This window comes from Parasteatoda tepidariorum, chromosome 3 (genome assembly GCF_043381705.1).
Source record: "Parasteatoda tepidariorum isolate YZ-2023 chromosome 3, CAS_Ptep_4.0, whole genome shotgun sequence".
Lineage (NCBI taxonomy): Eukaryota > Metazoa > Arthropoda > Arachnida > Araneae > Theridiidae > Parasteatoda > Parasteatoda tepidariorum.
In genome coordinates, this window is record NC_092206.1 from 26,196,947 (window position 1) to 26,210,939 (window position 13,993).

General features: G+C 27.3%; 1 protein-coding gene and 1 long non-coding RNA gene across 2 annotated transcripts in view; one reads left to right on the forward strand and one right to left on the reverse strand.

The window, feature by feature from the left end:
• LOC139425135 (uncharacterized) overlaps window positions 1-6,672 on the forward strand; it is a 39,124-nt gene extending 32,452 nt beyond the window's left edge. Inside the window, exons 2-3 of the long non-coding RNA XR_011636365.1 lie at window positions 3,705-3,845; window positions 4,926-6,672. This is a non-coding gene — a long non-coding RNA (uncharacterized lncRNA). The remainder of the gene's footprint in view (window positions 1-3,704; window positions 3,846-4,925) is intronic.
• LOC107444593 (uncharacterized) overlaps window positions 1-13,993 on the reverse strand; it is a 209,311-nt gene that overhangs the window by 130,458 nt on the left and 64,860 nt on the right. The gene's annotated exons all lie outside the window — the stretch shown is intronic.

Sequence of the window (13,993 nt, forward strand, 5' to 3'; positions counted from 1 at the left end):
ACACCCTTATTCTTAAAGGAACTATCTATTTATAAATAAAAGGTATAATAATTTATAAATAATTATATTTATTTTTAATATAAATATAATGGAGGCCTGTGAATTATTTTTGTTAGTTTTTGTATATTTTCATCTATAAAAGCTAATGATACAAATATGTATTCAAATGTATTTAAATTGGAGGTATTTTTGATAAGAGAGCAGCTTTATTATTTCGCTTAGCTATTATCTGTGACATGGAAATCTAGCATCGCGTACGATGCCTAAGCATTATCTACAATGCCCAAAATTGGCCGGAAAAGTATGAAATTATTAGAAATTTCTCACATTGCTAAAGCATTTGATACAATAATAAATAACAAACCATTAAAGTTGGAAATATGATTTGTTGTTCCTTATCCTATTAAAATTCTTAATCTGAGTTTTGGATGGTAACGATTTTAAATTATAGATACGATAGAATTCGCTAAGCTTTACTGGTTATCTTATCTGTAAGTGCTATTTTAGCTTCACAGTGTATGTGCGAAATTTTTCCTACTAATGCCAGTATCTCTACAGAAAAGTGCTACGTTTAACCTAAGGCAAACCATGTGTGAAATCTATCTATTAATAAATATGCTTTAACAAAACTGTTTTTGTATTAAATAATTATTTTCCATTAAGTAAATATAATATTCCAGTTCAAAAAAATTTAATGCACAGTACGCAAAAAAAGGGATCACACTAAATAACTTTTGATCTTATGATTGGATCTTCACTTTCTAGGACTCAATCTTAATGGTTCTAGGAGGTGCTCTAAAATATGCTAATTAATTAGTTCAGACGATATCATAAGCTACAAAATCAGAAATAAGACTATTTTAAAATTCAATTTTAGGGGATGTATCGGACCGATTTCGCTCAAACATGGTATTTTGCCATGTAAAATTACATTCTTCAAAAAGGTGCAAAAAAATTACAATTCATATTTTTTTTGGTTGTTATTAAATAAAACTAAACATTTTAAATATTTATTAAAAGTATACTATATTTACTATCTTTGGATAAATGGGTTTTATAACTGTGTGTAAAACTTTTTCAATTCACTTAAAAATTTCTCGAGAAATACGCAAAAAGTAAAATTAACATGGAGGGGCTTAACTATCTTGACCAAAATTATAGGAACTATATTTTCTAGATTGCGGCTACCACCTATATTTTGAGGATCAGAAATTCGAATCCATCGTTTGTGTTTGATTTCGTGTCTTCAAATATCATCTGCACTAATTAATTAGCATATTTTTGGTCATCCTCTCGAACCATTAAGATTCAGTCCTTGAACGTGAAAATCTTATCATAAAATCAAAAGTTGCTTAAGCTGGTCTGTTTATTTTTTTGCTCACTGCACATCAAATCAACTAAATATTTTTAAATTTAGTATTTCTGAACTAAAAAAATCACAAATAAAAAAAGTTTTTAAACTCATCTTAAAAATATAAGTTATTACTTGAAAGAAGAAAATTAAAAAAAAAAATCGCACTTTTAACCGGTAAGTAAGGATGAAGGAAAGTGAAGGTTCTTAGCTACTTCATTCAAGCTCGGTCCTTTTCTGCGTACCAACGTCTAAACGAGGTATTGTTATGATAATGATTTTCCCAAGTCAATATCCATAGTTATACTTTTATACTCTCCCTTGTAGGCGATGAAAAGGCATTTCACCTCTTTAAGGATAATGAGGCAGGGAAAACGATAATGCTCATAATCTTTGAAACTACTTACAGTAACTTTTTTTCCTTACCTCAAATCACAACTGTTGAAAACGTGTGGTGAGAAAAGACGATACCAGAAGGTATCAACAATAAATAAAAAAATAAATAATCCAAACATTTCAACAAATATCAAGGGTGTTATGTTTCATTAAGTATACGTATCCTCACCCAACCTCATTTGGCAGTTTAAAGAACCGATAATGGAGTGTAATTTTGTGAAGGATTCGCCACTTGTATCAAATCGCTGGGGAACGATAACGCCCATATCCATCTTCCAGATTTTATAGAAGTGAGAAAAGAATCTAGATTCACAGGCATGAAAAATAGATTACTGTGTGAAGAGATGTTTATTTAAGCATGGGATGGCGGTTTCCGAAGAAGATTCTCGTTCACGCTATTCAATCAACGATGAAATGTGAGGTATAAAGTGTTGTTTTATTATTTTGGATGAAACTAACGTGGGAATTATGGGAATTTTCCGTACATTTGATATGAAAGAATAGCTATCGTTGTCATCTTGTTTCCAGTATGTGTTTTAATGTATGGCTTGTGTAAATGATGAGTAGATTGTAGACTGATTTAGGTGGGATAGATAAATTTTTGACGTACAAAACATCGGCTCAATTGAACGTCTGGAATGCTAGTGAAGTTTTAGATGGCTTCAATTGAAAGGCAACATTTTACGTGCTTTATTCTCTAAATAAGATATGATTTTCAACAAACATATTTAAGATTGAGTTTTAGCATCAGTATTAATAAAACAACTAATTCATAATTGTAAGTTGATAAACTGTCTTGAATTGTGTAGCTGCAGTTTGTCTATGGGAAGAATTCCATTCGCCATTTGTCTAGAGCAAGGGTGGTGACTAAGGTTACGACGTTTAACTACTTCTATTAGGGGTGTAAGGTCAATATTTGACAGGTGGTAAGCGAGAGAAAGGGAATCAAAGGAGATAGAAGTTCCCCTCTTTGAAACGAACTGTTTCTTGCTTCCTTAGCTGCTGATTACCTTAGACTTTGTGCCGAGGGGAGTTCTTTCTACAGACAAACTATTCATTAATTTAAATAATAAAATAAAGTTAACTCGATATAATGGCTTGATTGTATGTGGTGTTACACCGGATACAGGAATCGGAGCATTAAGTGCCCAATTAAAACCATCCATTTAAAATTATTTTGATAATCTTGAAATTGATTACATTGCAGTATTTCGAAACGTATGAAAATGAACATTACATAACACTAAGCTTAACATTATAGTTTCAGAAAATTTCAAACACTATGCAAAATATTGAAGAAACTAATTATGAAGTACTATATGATATTATAATAAATGACTTAATTATTCAGCCTTTTGTTAAAAATTATGCTTCATTTAACCTTATTTCTAATGGATTGCTTTTAAACTTTTAACGAAAATTAATTATTTTCCACCAATCCTCTACGATTTAGCTCTAGTTTGGTCTGATCAATGAGTCGGTGGGCTTATATCTAAACAAGTATCCAAAGAGGATGAGAGTAAATATCTTCCAGTGCCAAACTCAAAAACATCGTGAAAAATTATGAGTATTAAGATCATATTTTAACGTGCAAAAAAAGTTAAATATATTGATAGTTTATAAATGCATAAATTTTTTTATATATTTGCAGTTAGACTGCGATAATATGAAATTCAATAAAAATTTGAACTTAATATTAATTTGATTTCCAAGAAGCTAACTGTAAAAATTATAAGCATTGTAAAAAATGGGTGCTCAATTTTAAAGGAAATTTCACATTGTTGACGAAACAGTTTTCTGGTAAATGCACCAAGCAAAAATTTCTTCAAAGTGACGAAATAACCATCATCACTTCTTGGAGGAAACAAATTTAGTCAAAATTAAAGAAACATTTCGTTATTCTATTTTTTCCCGATGAAAAAATGTATCTAACTTTCTAATAATCACTTTATTGTAGTCACCACATAGATGGATAAATGTCAACCAAACAACACAAGAAGGACAAAAGGAACAGATAAATTACACACATGTCTAAAGTGGGATTCAAACCTTGGATCTCTTTGGTACGTGGCCAACTCCTTGACCACCATACAGCCAGGTCAGCTCTTTTCGTCACTTTATTTTCAGGCGTCTAGTCTTCATACTAGTTAACAATCTCCCTCAATTCATAGCAAAAATAGTTATATATTCCGTTATTCTTTTCAGAATTCAATATCTTTACAATTTTATAAAATATTTATAATAAAATATATAGCATTCCATGTTTCGCTTTAAATGTGGACTTAGCAATGATCGAAACCAATTCTCTTCCTCGTAAAGAAGGATTATCTCCTAAAGTTCAAAATAGTTATCTATAATGTATCATCTCATTTAAAATGCAACAAATCTTTACACTTTCATAAACTTCGGCATTAATATTCAACAATTTTTCTGTATCGTCCAGAGTCTTTCACCGTATAATGCTCAATGCATTTATTTCCAAAAAAACGTATATTTCGTAAAAATTCGTAAAAAGGGTGAAGGGAAAATGCTCTTAAGAGATATTTTTAAGGAAGCTTTCAGAATAAAAATATATTTTTTATGCCATCAATCACTTGTTCTCCGATAGCTGTCGGTGAACCACAAAGTGAATTTACGATGAAGAGCATTTAAAGAGCTTTCTCACGAAGATGCTTTTTTAAAAGAAAGTACTCCACAGAATAAAACACATTTTTATAATCGAAATGCGAGGTTTAAAGCTTTTTTATTTGTATTGTTAAAGTAATCTATGTAAACTACACTTTAACATTTTTTGTAGGAAGTACGTTAAAATTGGCTTTTTAATTTAGCACAGTTCAATTACAGTGTATAAATTTATACCGTTGCTAAAATATAAATGTCTTATTTTTATAATCGAGAGATACGAGATTAGGTCTAACTATTTGATATGTTAACCCTTTGATGGAGATGGAAGACACTGGCTCATATGGCTTTAATTACAAGCAAAATAAATTTTGGTATTTTCTTTAATCATGAAAAACAGTCCAAGAAACAGTCCAACTAAGAAATCTGTTAGATTATCGAAATTATATTTGTAACAAAAAAGTAACTTCAATTTTTTTTATTCGGATTCAAAAATTTATCAATAATTGCTTTGTAAATTAAATAAACTTTAATGATGTATAATTGTTTTCTTTAGGTCTAAATAACCAAAGGAAGTGTACGACTACTGTTTGGAAGTGAGGTGTTGTTGAGTGTTTGAAAGATTTTACCTTTAACGCAGAAAAAAGATGCTGATGTTTCATGTTGTATTTCATAACCATAAATTATTAAAATGCTAAGAAAAAAATTCTCGCTTATTTTGATCTAAACTAATAGAAAATTATGAAAAAAGAAAGAAAAATATGCTTAATAAAAATTCTGCGTCAAAAGGTTAAAGAATAGGTAAACTCTAGTTTCACATTTTATGTAGAAAACAATATATTATAACTAGATTTCTAGTTAAGTATAAGCTAATAAATGCAGATAAAAATATTTTGTTGTTAAAAAACATCATTAAATGCTTTAATATAAATGTCTGGTTCGAATATAACACATTTTGATCATTGGAATAAGAGGTTTTAAGCTATTTATTCGCAATGTTAAAGAATATAAGTTATTTATTTTCACGCTTTCAGTAAAAATTGAAAGAAAAACAACGCTAAAATTAGCTTCTAAATTTAATATAAGTTGAATTGTTCAATTGGTAAAAATGTCATTAAAGTCTTATTATTAATTTAATGTCAGAATAAAACATTTTTATAATCAGAACCTAAGAGTCTTGAAATTTAAAATAGTGACAAAAGGTTTTTTCTTTTTATTGTAACTGATCAAATAAGAAATCAAAAACTAATGTCAAAAAAGAGCAAAAATTCTAGTAGTGAAAGTTTAAGTTAAAAACTGATTGATCTAAGAAATAAATTTATTTAAAAAAATTTTTAAAGTAGGTTTAAAAATACTTCAAAAAGAAAATTTATCACGTTTCAACCGTTAAAATTTTGAGATTGCTTTCACCAGGAAAATTTCGAATAGCTTTAAAATTACGTGGATTTTGGGTTGAAAATTTGAAGCCAAGCTTTTCGAGCGTTTTACCACCCCAAAATGCAACCAAAACCAAATTTGCTTTGCATATTTTTGTTATTTTTAAACCCAAAATGAAGAATACCTTACTATTCGAGATCACAGAGTAAAAATGTAGGGCTTGTGTCACATGGCGTACATTAACTCGTTTGTCAAATAAAAATATGGAAAAGGTTGGCTATTTCTGGGTAAAATAATAAACTTATTTAAGTTTCATGAATCTATGTAGAAAAGTTATAGAGAACAGTAAAGTAATAAAATTTGCATTATGCTTTATTTGCTAATCTAAGATTAAAGCATTTAAAAATACGTAAGCCTGTGGCAGCAATTAAAAAGTTTATTACTTATCATGTTAGAAAGTTTCTAGTTAAACTCACTTCTTTTTTTCTAGTTTTACAGAGGAAGTCTGAGATATTTAATTGAACAATGCCAATAAAACTAAGCTTTTTCACTTGAAGGAGGATCACAAATATTTCTGTGAGTTTTAATATTTAATTGACTTTCGGAATTGGGACATGCTTCTGAAGTGCAATCATAAAATGTGTAAATAAATTTTATAAGAAAATTAATTAAAACTTTTATATTTCAAACGAGTTAAACGGAAAATGTTTTATTGAAGTTTTTATGTGTTTCTTTAACGAAGACTAATTATAAACGCGTTTGTTATTCGTGGAACAAAATAGGATCTTAAAAATGTGTAATGAATTTAATGCTCAATTACGGAATAAGAATTTTATCAAAATACTTAGTTCAAGTTGTAAAAGGAATAAGTTGATTTAGAATTAAGCCTCATGTAACTATTAATATTAATGACAATGGTTAACTGAAAAATGTACATTTTTCAGAAAAGAGCTACAGGGAAAAACATTCTTGTTTCTTGGCGTTTAATATTTAACCCAATTTACAATAATTTTAATATTCTTTAATATACTAAAAACAATATAATTGTTCTTAAAAATTTAAAGAATAGTACCAAAAGTACCACAAATTATCTATATTTGCGAAATATGAGCAAAATGCTTTTTTTAAATAAATAGATGAAAATAAATAAAAAAAATTGTAAAAAAAAAATTTAAATAAATAAACAAAATAATTGTTGAAAAATAAAGTTGCTAAAATATTTACAAAGTATATGCAAAATGTTTTGCATACGTCGTTTTTTAATAAAAATAAATTAATGAAGGATCTTCAATTTCTAAATGTATCAAACTACATCCTAAAAGTTTGAGAAATAGTTATAGTTTGAGAAATTTTCTGAAACATGTTCACAGTACATCTGTAGATAACCCCGTGAAATTTATGAAAATAAATGGAAGAATCAAATTAAATTCTAAAGAATATAAAATAGTTTTTAATAACTCTTTTGCAATTTCTAAGTAATAAGCATTTAAATTTTCGGACAAGGTAATTTAGTTTCAAAAAGTTAAATGCTAATACCAATCACTTTTTTTAAAAAAAATTACAGAAAGATGTTCATTTAAACAATATTTTAATAATTTGAATTATGTAATTATATTTGAATAACAATTTTTTATAATTTGATGATTTTTGCTTAAAATATTATGTACTAATTTCGAGAAAATATTTACATAAGTAAAGTATCCAATTAGTTTCGACAACTTTTGTTTCTTCATGTGTAAGAACTTAAAAAACTAGCAAAACAAATAATAATTATTATTATTATTTCTTAAATGGCCATATATATTTTATATAGTTTGTTTTATTTTGTGTAAAAACTTATAAAACTAGCAAAACAAATAATCATTATTACTATTATTTTAATGGCCATTTTTAGGTAAGAATAAGGCAACTTTTTACACGTACGCTAAACACAGTAAAAAAAATGTCCTCCAAAAACCAAAAATTCTTCGAGGATTTTATTTAGAAGGCTATCAATTATGTTTTGAACTATAAGCATATAAGCAAGTGTATATACTACCGAGTTATATTGTCGTCATAACACTAAATATAATATTTCAAAAGCAAATTTTTAAAAATTTCCGTACTTGCTCTTTGCGAAAAAACTTGTATAAAAAAGGACTTTTTTCCCTTAGTCTGTAGTTCAAAACATGCATGTTATAATCATAAACACTCATGAGAAATTGTAGACTATTATTTTTAAACAATCATGAGATATTGTGTTTAAGGTGTTGCAAAACGGAAAAAAAATTGATTTTGAAATAAACGAATTTAAAGACTTAAAATCATAGTCAATCCACTATTATCACCTTGCAAAAAACCGCTATAACTTTGTAAATACTTGTAGTACAAACGAAAGTAATGTATTTTTAAAAAGCTAAGAGTATAGGAATTATAAATTAATAATAAACTCATTTTAAAATTTTTTTTTCCCAAAATCATATTTTCGCACTAGTCAGATACCTTAATTCATTCAACAAAAAATATACTTAGCAGTTAATTAAACAGAGTTTACTGTTTTGTATTTAGTTGTATCGAATATAATAGTTTTGAAATAATAAAAATGTACAATTATTTTCACGAGACAGTAGAGTTCAGTGAAAACAAATTTAATAAAAAATAAAAATTGTATTGAAAAATTAGTTACGAACTCTCTCAATTTGTCTAAGAAACTTATTTTAATAACCCATGAAAATCAGCTTTTCTATATACAATTTTACAAAAGCCAAATTCATATTTATAATGGGTAATTTTCTTTAATTTTTTATTTTTAAAACTATGAAATAGTACAGAACCCAATTAACCAAATTTTATAAAATGCTTCGAAGCACAATAAACAATAACAATGTATTTACTAATGATACAAATTAACCTTATTAAGAATCTAAATAAATTAAATAACTATAAACTTCATTTCGCCTGCTTTCATCAAAAAAAAATATGGAAAGAAAAATGTTATCTTTTAAGCGATATTGTTTCAAATGAAGTAATTGGATTGATGTAAATTAAGTACAAGACTTAACTATTTTTAGTTTGAATTTACGGTTCTCTCACAAATTTAATAACTGTAAATGCCTCAAAATGTTTGGAAATCGCTTATTTCAATTGTCATCTTAAAACTAGTTACTTTTTTTTTTGAATTGTCAATGAAAAATAAGCAAACGCTAACTTTTAGAAGACCTTGAAGGAAGCAAATCTAATTAGCGCTCTGAAACTCAATCAAACTGCCTCAGAAGCATCACCAGAAACAAAGTAAATACATCTCACTTCACTTCAGCTGAAAGAGCTAATTTGCTTTGCAAATAAGAAAAATCGAAACAGTGGAATTTTCATATGAAAAGATCTAGAGATATAAAGTGAAAAAAAAAGGAGGCAGCATTTCATCTTTTCTCATAAATATTTGATAAGTTAGGTTGTATTCTTTGAAAAGATGGATTCTTTTCAGATTGTGGTGAAAAGGTTGCTTTCATTGAGATTTTGTGAAAGGTATTGATGCGAAAATAGATATTTGTTACAAGGTTTTTTGAATTAAATTTTTCTTTTATTTTCTTATCATGAAATATTAAAACCCCTTAAATTATTTTAATGCAGATCTAAGGTTTTGCCAAATATTTAGATTGAAGTTCACGCTTTTTTTTACTCCTGCCACTTCATATTGAAAGCTTTATAATTCTAATGGTGCAATATAGAAATATAGAAAAGTCAATGCATAAAATCTGATTCAAAAGAGTACGCATCATGAAATTGAGTTACCATCTTCGTTAAACACACTAAAAAAATTTAATACACAATTTGTGTTTTAGAATTGGGTGCTGAAACACCCGTGAATGTATAGAAAATTGTACAGAAGTAAACACGATTTCTATTTGTTTAAAAGCTGAATTTGAATGAAAAGGGATGTTAAAAAGGAATTAAACGAAACGAATTCAGAAATAACAATGAATTAAAAGGGGGAAATCAGATCAAAGCGAACACCTTTATTCAAACAAGGTATGTTTACACGCATCATAACTTGTATTTTATTTTTTTGTACTCTTTTACATATTTCGGCATTATTCTACATGTTTCACATATTTCAAAAATGTTCCAGATTATTCAACAAGTTCCACATTATTGTACATGTTCCACAGTATTCAAAGATGTTCAAAACTATTCAAAAATATTCAAAACTATTCAAAAATGTTCAAAACTATTCAAACATGTTTCACATTATTCTTCATGTTCCCCATTATTCTACATGTTCCCTATTATTCTTCATGTTTACCAATGTTTCGCAATATTCTGCATGTTCCACATTATTCTGCATGCTTTTTTATCATTCTACATGCTTTTATCGCTTCACACTTATAAATTATTTTTCATGCTTTGTATACATTTTGAACAAATGTTCCCCATTATTCTATATGTTCCATATTATTCTACATGTTCCACGTTATTCTACATGTTTACCATTATTCTATATGCTCCACATTATTCCACACGTTTCCCAGCATTCTACTTGCTTTTATTATTCTATTTGCTTGCTTCACACGTTATAAATTACTTTATGAGCTTTATACATATTTTGAACAAATATTAATGTATTTAAACATTTCTATGCGTTTTGCATCATTCTTCACGCTTCGAATTATTCAAAATGTTTTTAAATAATAACATACAATACTAAATTTTGAAGATTTTAATTAAAATAAGATAAAAAACTTTCCAATTCTTTAAAAAAGTTAAATTTAACTGAGAGGAGAAAAATATTAAATATAAGGATTTATCATTTAAAAAAAAACTTATACTGGAAAAATTTATGCTGCCAAAGTAATAAAATCGCATCTTCTGAGTAAAAATCACATTTTCTGCCGTTATATAAAGCTCGGATCTCGGGAGAATATTTTTAGTAGGTCTTATGGTGCACTATTTTTATTTCGAATGTTTGGATTTTACAAAATATAGATCCAATGTAGCATTTTTATGTATCTTAACGTTTATATGAAATACGAAGTTTTAAACTAATTTAAATCTCATAGAAGACCAAAAAGTATGTGCGATGGCATATTATTTACTTAGCTTTTAAAAAATTGTACCTCAAAAAAAGAATATTTAAAGTAGAAATGGCATCTAGAATATACATTTCCTTTAAACTTTCAAAATATTTCATCCTAATATAGTTGCATGTATTCCGATTTTTAAAACATGAGGGAATGAAGAAATAAATTTTAAAGCACAATTCTTACAAAATATGTTCCTAAAAAATCTGTATCTTTAGTTTAAAATAATATATATCAGAGATTTTGTATAACTTCTTTTAGCACTTGCGTACATTTAAATTTACTTTAAACTAAAATTAATTTAAAATTAATTAAAATCTATTCAAATTCATATTTATATATTTTTATTTTATTTAAACTAAATGCATATGAGAATGTTCTGGTCACGGTTATTTTATTCTAATTAAATTAATTCCAGTTAGAGTAATTTTAATGAAATAATTTTAATGAATAAATAAATGTGATTATCATCACAAAATTAGCCATCTCCTTAATAGAATTTTGGTAATAATTGTCAACAAAAGTTTAAGCAATTTTGAATTCTAGTAATCATCTCAGATTAATGAATTATTTAAACTTAAATGCTATTTCCAAAGTAAATTGTAGTAATTTAATTCTCGACTTAACTAAATTCTTACTCGCTCTTCAAACTACTAGTTAATTCACTCCTTTATTTAATACTTCAAATTGTATGCACATACTCACTTTTATCCAATCCTCATTGATTATTATCACTGATTATTTATACATTCTTTTTTTTATCAACACTCATTAATTCACTTATTTATTTGTGTGCACTCTTATTTACTAACTCACTGGAGAACCGTTTTTAGTCTTATCGTAGATATCTATAGATTACATCATTTTCAGATTATCTTATTTTTTCCAGTAAAGTATAGAGGTATGCTTTGTGCTATGCAGACTAAAGGCCAAAGAAAAAAAAGCGTAAATAAAGCACAAATAATAGTACATGAATAGACGTACTATAGTTTTACCTTTCTCTTTGTTTAAGTAGCAAGTGATGGTAGAAAAAGTGAAGAGATGAAACCGTGCAAAGTAGTAACCAAAGTAACCATTAGGGACAGAGGAACAAGTTTGAACAAGAAAATTAAAAAAATGAGATAAGAAAAAGGTGTGAGGTAATTCGGAGGGAATCCCAGAGAGCTGCAATAGATAAAATTAAAATAGATTTCCGAATATTAAGAAACGGCGGCATACTAGATAGATCATTAAATTGTTGGAATGCTTCAAAATATAGAATGACTCCCGAAAATCAAGTTCGGAAGATAATGAACAGTATTGAATGATTTTAGAAAGAAATAAACTCAAACCTGTGATTTGAAGAGTTATAGTTAATCGATTAATGTCTCCATTTTTGATAAATCTTTCGCGTTCCTTAAGTCGAAGCTTAAGGGCACGCTTAGTTTGTCTAACGTATGCAAGATCATATGTTTTACCTAATTCCTATTAAAAAAATTTTTTTTCTAAAGAAAATCATAGTAAAAAATTTAGAGATAACATTTTCGAACCAAAAATTCCCTTTAAGTGTTAATAAAGTATCTAAAAAAATGATTTTGTCAGAAATCAGAAATTCAAAGAGAACTGACAGATAAGGGAGATGCTGGACTATTTCTTGAAATAAAAATTATTCGCGACTTAAAAATGTTTCATTAAAAATTAATACCTTATTGACAAAGTTCTATCTACACAAAAATATCACTCAGCATATTTTTAAAAGAAAGGCATAACTCAGAAACGGAACTTATCAGAAATTAGAATTTCAAACAGCAATTGAAAAAATAAGAACTATCGTTTCAACGAAAATGGCTTTCAACTTTAAAATTATCCCTTAAAAATGAAAGCATCATTGACTAGAGAACAATCAATCTTTTTCACATTCATTTTTCATACTTTAGAGATCATTAGAGACAAACAGGAAGCGAGCAAAAGCCGAACAACATAACACGCGACAGTTCATAATCTATCATGCACAAAGAAAATTGACGATAAAAAAGTGAGTAGGAAAGCTGTTAAGAGAAAGGTATTTTTGGGGATGAACTTGGGAATTAGCAAGGTTCAAAAAGTCATTTTATATCATTCAAAATAAATGACTGAATGTAAAGAATGAGTTTCATTTCTCTCCTTTTCTGTAATAATGATCGAAGCTATTACTTTAAAATTTATAAGGTACTCCGTTAAAAAAATAACGAAAACCATCTGAAATTTTACTTAGATGAAAAATGAAGCGAAACGCTTAAAATACTTTGTTAGCATCAGCTGTGTATCTATTTCGCAAAGCTGGTGTCAAAAAATATACACATAAATTTATTATTAGAAAAATATTTTTTTAAATGAAAAAATGTTTTTCCTATAATAATTAATAAGCTTTAAAAATATACAACCCATATTCATTCATGATTAAAAATGATAATGCTTAATTAGAACTAGATATTGTATTATTGACTAGTGATGCAAAAGGTTTACAATATAGCCGTAACTGCTAACAGATGATAATAAGGCTATTACTTGAACTCTAATTTCATTAGTAGAGGAAAATCAAATGTTTCATTAGCAAAACTTTGATTCTTGACACGTTCTCACAGGCACGGCCTAAATATGAGCATTTACTGATGAAGATAATTTTTTTTTCCTGTACTTAAAAGAACTTTACGAAACATGTTAGGTAAACTAAAATGTCATAATCATAGGAGAAGTACCAACTTAAAAACATACTAATTTTATGAAATGAAAAAAATATTTATTAAAGAAAACTATTATTTAATATATTATACACTTATAGTGATTCAGTGGTTATAATTAGCTAGTAACCTAATAAGATAAAAAAATAATCGATGTTCGAAAAAAAATAATTTGACTACAATCATCAGCCAACAATAGAATGACATAGAATTTCACTCCAAAGAAGGCCAGGGCCACACTTAGTTTGTTGCTCCGATAGAGAAGACATTTAGAAAGTTGATATTTTTTTCCCTATTGTATGCAGAAGCATATAAATTCCTTAATGTCTCATGGACGAACTATGGAATTTAACGCAAGGCTAACAGTAATTATTTATTATAAATTATTTCATAGTAATAATTTTTGCGATATCGATAATTAGATTGACAAGAAATATGCTCATTTGCATAACTTGTACTTGGGTTTACTGTCCAAATTGAATAGATTTTGA